The sequence below is a fragment of the Apis dorsata genome, unplaced genomic scaffold, assembly GCF_000469605.1.
Source record: "Apis dorsata unplaced genomic scaffold, Apis dorsata 1.3 scaffold_245, whole genome shotgun sequence".
NCBI lineage: Eukaryota > Metazoa > Arthropoda > Insecta > Hymenoptera > Apidae > Apis > Apis dorsata.
The window spans coordinates 153,807-159,584 of record NW_006263524.1 but is presented as its reverse complement, the minus strand read 5'-3'; the positions used below and the strand labels follow the sequence as shown (position 1 = coordinate 159,584).

The 5,778-nt window shown below is 40.8% G+C and overlaps 1 protein-coding gene across 1 annotated transcript in view; it reads left to right on the top strand.

Moving 5' to 3' along the window:
* Window positions 1-5,778, top strand: part of LOC102671210 (homeotic protein antennapedia-like) — a 28,066-nt gene that overhangs the window by 21,004 nt on the left and 1,284 nt on the right.

The window sequence follows — 5,778 nt, the reverse complement described above, 5'->3', positions numbered from 1 at the left end:
GGACGGAAGACGAAAAAAAAAAAAGAAAAAAAAAAGAGAGAAGAGGGAAGAAGGCCTTCTATCAGATACTCTCCTCAGGGGCTTCTAAGCCCCCTCTATGAGTGTCAGTCGACTTGACATTCTTCTTATTCCACCGGCGACTTCTGTTGAATTCCTTTTTCTCTCGTCCTTTACCGAGACTTCTTGGCCCAGGTGGCCGTTCCAAGCTTAGGACACTTCCACTTCGCGATACATACATGTATACCAGTTTCCTGGACGAGAATAAACCAGTGGCCAGCTGTTCCAAACGAAACGAAACGAAATTTTTCTAGTTCCAATCAATTCCTTCCTTTCTATTTTTATTTGTAAAATATCAGTAATTAAGCTTAAATATCGTTCGTTTAATTAATAAGAGAATCAAAGAGGAGGTAGAAATTTTATTTCCGATAAGTTTTTTTCTTCCTTTGACGATTGCCAAGGACATTCACGATTCCTTTTTATATCGAAGATTGAGGAAGTTCACATAGCGTGGAACGCCGACCCTATGTAAACAACCGGCTAAATTCCTGAACGAAAGTTGGCTTGACGTGGCGCGCCCTCTATGCCGAGGCTAGGCCGTCTCTCGGTCCTTTTGCCGGGCAAAAAGCGACGCTTCTCCCCCATCGGGGCGAAGAAAGTTCAACGAAAACAACGTGACATAAAGCAGCCTAGGACGGAAATACAAAAAGCAAGACGGATTGCCGCGCTTAAAATATATGGAGAGAGTCGGACGGACGCGAGTTGGGGAACCGGAGGAAGTTCGATCACGTGTACCGGATTAAAGAGAAGACCGTTTTCCATGTGCATATACTACTGTTCAAAAATTTGGAATCACATTTTTCCGCCATAGATATCTCAATTCATAAAATTCCAACCTAACTTTCGGTTCTTATTCTTATCTATATTCTATTCTATATATTCATTTCTATATTTCTTGTCTATAGTCATTTTCGTTGATAAATAAAAATGTATCGCGAAACTATGAATAAAAGTTCGATAATCACAGTTATTATAATATATATATATATATACACATGAACGAAGAACTAGTGGAACGAAAACAGTTGAATCTTCGAAACACATACCCGTTCTGGTGGAGGTTTTCCAAGGTGGTTCACCGGATTCCACGCAATTAATCTGAACCTCTGTCAGCGACGTCGACCGGTCATATAATCCAAGGAGGAGGCTCGTGTATAGCGAGTCGAGGTATAGGGAGGCCATGAGAGGGCGAGCGATAAAATTAATGGGATATCTAGGGTATCTAATCGAAGAGCGTTTCAAGGCCTGGCCTTAAGGTGGCCACGTAAAGCTTAGCTTAATTGGGCAGCGAGTGGTGGCCGCGCCTTATTAGCGGGTTACAACATCCGGCTAGCTGTTCATCTGAAAAGTCCTGCATGTATCCTGCGGCGGGTCTGAAAGACCAGTCGGTCCCGGAGAGAAGAGAGACAGAGAAGGAGAAACCGAGAGTGAGAGGGAGAGAGAGAGAGGGAGAGAGAGAGAGAGAAACGAAGAAGCGGAGCAACTAGCCTATAATAAGCCGTACGGTTGTGTACGTTCTGTTCTGTTCCGTTCCGTTCCTTCATGCTGCGCCAGTGAAGGCAGACCCATAAATCTCTCGAGCATACTCCAGGGGACATTTGATCCTTGCGTAACCCAACGCCGTTAATTTATTGCCCCGCGTTTAAAGTCACCTTCGTCCGCGAGAGAGCAACGGCTACGCCGCCATCAGAACGCCGGTTCAGCATAAACCGACGATTCTGGCCAGCTTTTCTTGTTATCGACCTCTTCAACGTACACCTTACACTCGTTCGTACTTCGTTCGCGTGATCCATTCTGCATGATCGAACGAAAACTATCTTCGTTCAAGGACACCGATTCGGTGTTGAAACTTACGAGACTTTGTATATATGTATGTATATGTGTGTGTGTGTGTATATATATATATATCAGTCCCAGCTGTAGTGTTTCCTCTTCACGATGAAGAAAATCTTGCACATTCTATGCGAGCCGTGTTTCCCACGACGAGTTCAAGCACAATGAAAATGCCGTTTAATTCTTTTCTTCACCGGCAAGAATGTATACCGGTGATTAATTTGATCTTGCGCCCAGATAACGCTTTCACACCGTTCCAAGGACTCGGTTTGCGCGACTCGGGATTCAAGCATTCGATATCGCTTGATATCTTCCTTTGAAAAGAAATATCGATTTAAATGTTTACAATTTTGTGAACGAATGGAATCACGAATGATGATCTTTGTGAATTCTGTTTTCTACTTCTTTCGATAGGATCAGAGGTTAAGTCGTTTCTATCGTTCGTATAGTTTGTCACGTGACCACGATGCGCGCGCATTGTTATTATTGTCATTTATTCTAGCACGTGAATAGCTTGGAATACCTATTCCATGATATTTCTTTTATCTCTTCGAGATGAGAATAGATTTTTTCCTGATAATTATTGCTTTCTACGTTTGACATATTTCTTTGAAAAGAAAAGAAATATTAATTAATTGAATATTTAATGCGATCGTAAATTTTTACTATTCTATTGTCCACCTGTTCGCTAAAATCAGAGGTTAGGTTATTTCTATGATTGGTCAGCTTGTTAGCATGTGTTTATGATGCGCGCGCAACATCTTGTTGTATTTGATTATTACTCCATATTATTTTTTATATTTATTCAAATTGGAAATAGAATTGTTTTCGATAATTTCTGCATTTATACATGTTGATTAAAATTTCCGTTCACATCGGACGGAGTATCGAACGAATATTTTAATTAAACTTACATGCTTGGCCAGGAAGAAAAAGTCTAATTCACTGGCCGGACGAGACTAATCAAGATTCGAGTCTTCGCCATTGGAATCGATTGACTTCCAACCAGACAGCTGCATACGTAACTCGAGAGGATATTGGCAATATCCTTGCGCTACCTTGTTATTAGGATAATAGTTATTCGTGGTCAAGCTAACGCAAGTGTTCGTTCCTAGCGCCTGTGGCATTGACTTGCATGATATCGCAATATATTTATATATATTTTTATAGACGAGACATAATTGATTCTAATAAAAAGTTTACAAATCCTGTTTTGAATTTTTGTTAACACTAAGGTTATATTGAGCTCGAAGTTTAATTGGCATCAATGACAAACGACCCTTGATAAATTCAAGGATAGTAAACTAGTAAAATTTATTCTTGCACTTATGATCGTTATAGGCATTGCAAAACTCTGTAAATTTTATTTTAAATTTTTCTTACCACTGGTTACACTGCACTTGTGCAGTATTTTTGAAGTCTGAATCTTCATTGACACTAATGACAAACGACCATTGACAAGTTCAACGATCCTCTAATGGCACTTGAACTCGGTCATTTACTTTTGAAGTGTGTGATCGTAGGAGAAAATCGTCTTTCATCGATCCAAAGTGACGGGCACTTGTTATTTATCGTTTTCCAGTGGTCAGGATATAGTCGCAATTAGGCAACGAGAGTATTATCGATAAAGAGGCACATACTAATCGGCACGGGCCAGCTCGAGCGTGACTTAACACCGTTTCATTATTCCGTGAATGCTTTGATGATCTTCTGGGTTAGACGACCATGCAAAGACCTCCGTCTTTAAGGAGGCACCTTCATTAACCGGCTGACGAATGAACATTAATAAGCCCAGGCTTCTAAATGGAGGCGCGTTCGCGCGCGACTCATCAGCTTCTTTGATGAAACCCGTGATCTATGTTTATCCCTATGGTCATCTTTTGATTGGCTACCCAATTTTGCGGTTTTGAAACATGGGACGCCGTATTTTCGTCTTGATTGTGCTCGTCTTTGTGAATCGGACATCAAAGAAACGGATAATATTAGAAATTTCAATTTTAATGGGTTTTTAAAAGCGCCCAGTTTACACAGAGGATCGTGGTAAAAAGTTGAGAGCGTTATCTAGGATGCAGAGCGATAGTAACGCCATCAGGCGGGAGAATCAGGAGAGAAGCTAGGTTAAAAGTTATAAGAAAACGTTAGAGATTGGTATGTTGTTAATTTGAGAGCGTAGCCCGAAGGGACGAAGGAAGAGGAAGATGGCATGTTCCCATAGCTTCTCTCTCCTTCTCCTGTTCGTCCGGCCGGGCAACGGAGAACCCTCGAATCCTCGTTCTCTCTCGCTGCGGAGGAGAGAGAGTCGCCATCCGTCTTCATCGGCCGACAGCGCGACGGGCGGCGTTTGCCTCGAATGCTCACCAAGGAGTTTTCTTCTTCTTCTTCTACTCCTCCCCCTTCTCCACCTCCTCCTGCTCCTTTTCGCTGCCTCTCATCCCTCTCCTCCTCCTTTTTTCCCTCCCTCGTACACCACCACTCTGAAATATTCTCGTTTTGCCCTCTTGCACTCGTGTGGCAACAGCTAACCTAACTCTTTGAGATTACGTCTAGCGAGATAGTGTATGTGCGCGCGCACACACGCTCGATCACGTGGGTCCGTGTCGAGAGTCCAGTTGGTCGTCTTTCTTTCTCTCTCTCTCTCTCTCTCAGCGTGGAGCTCTTCTTCCCTCGCTCCCTTGGCAAGTACAATTAATATTCTTGTTCGGGATTCGTGTACCGCCACACCGAGCGCAGATCATGTCACGGATATCTGTAAGGTATCTATCATACGCGGAACTGCGCCTACGAACAGGCGGTCGAGAAGCTTTTTCTTCGTTGGACAAGGATTTTTGTTTCGAGCACTGTAAAAAGTTTCCCGCGTGCCGAAGCAGGTTGCACGGCGTTCATTAAATATCTCGGATTGCTGCCTCGAGCGCTCTCTGCCGAGTATACGGGAGATTAACGAAGCGTCCCTGTGGTGTCCACTCTTCGTACTCTTCGCCATAACTGTTTCGAATTGAAAGGAATAAAAATTAAAAATTTTTTTAGTTTTATCGTTCTTTCCTTAACCTTACTTAACTTTTCTTCCACGTTGTTTCTTTTTCATTTTCGCTTTCAATATATTCAAGAAAGAGAACAAGAATTTTGCCAATTTGTATTTTCATCTACATCTCCTAAAAATTCACAGGTTGGATTAGGTTTAAGTTAGGTTGGGTAACCGTGAACCAACGTATTTCTAGACCTTATTCGTTGAATATATATCAATCTGTAGCTCGTATGATAAAAAAAATCCAAAGAGAGCAACGAGACACCGGTACATCTTATTAGTCCACTTGCATTTTAACGAGAACCCGAGTTTCTCGGAACAAGATCGAAATTAGAACGCGCTCTTATAATACTTTACACTGTAACCGCGTATACGTAGCTTTGAAATCAAAGTACGGCTTCAAGGGTAATCCGTTTCCACGTATGCTCTGTGAAATATTACCTAGGTTTCGTCGAAAGGAATGGGGGGGAAAAAAAAAAAAAAAAAGAAAAGTCATGGTTACATATTCGATTCTACGATCAAGGACACGAGTTGATCCACATCCAACCTCTTCCTTGAAAGAAATCTCCATTTACTCTTTATTACTTTATTGTGACATGTAGAATAATTCACAAATACATGCAAATGATTATTATTGATCCAACCTCTTTCTTGGAAAGAAATTTCCATTTAATCTTTATTAGTTTATTGTGACATGTAGAATAATTCACAAATACATGCAAATGATTATTATTGATCCAATCTCTTCCTTGATGAAACTGAAATTTCTATTGACTTTTTATTACTTTATTAAATATATATAATATATATAATATATATATATATTAAATTATATTAATATATATATATATTAAATATATATATAT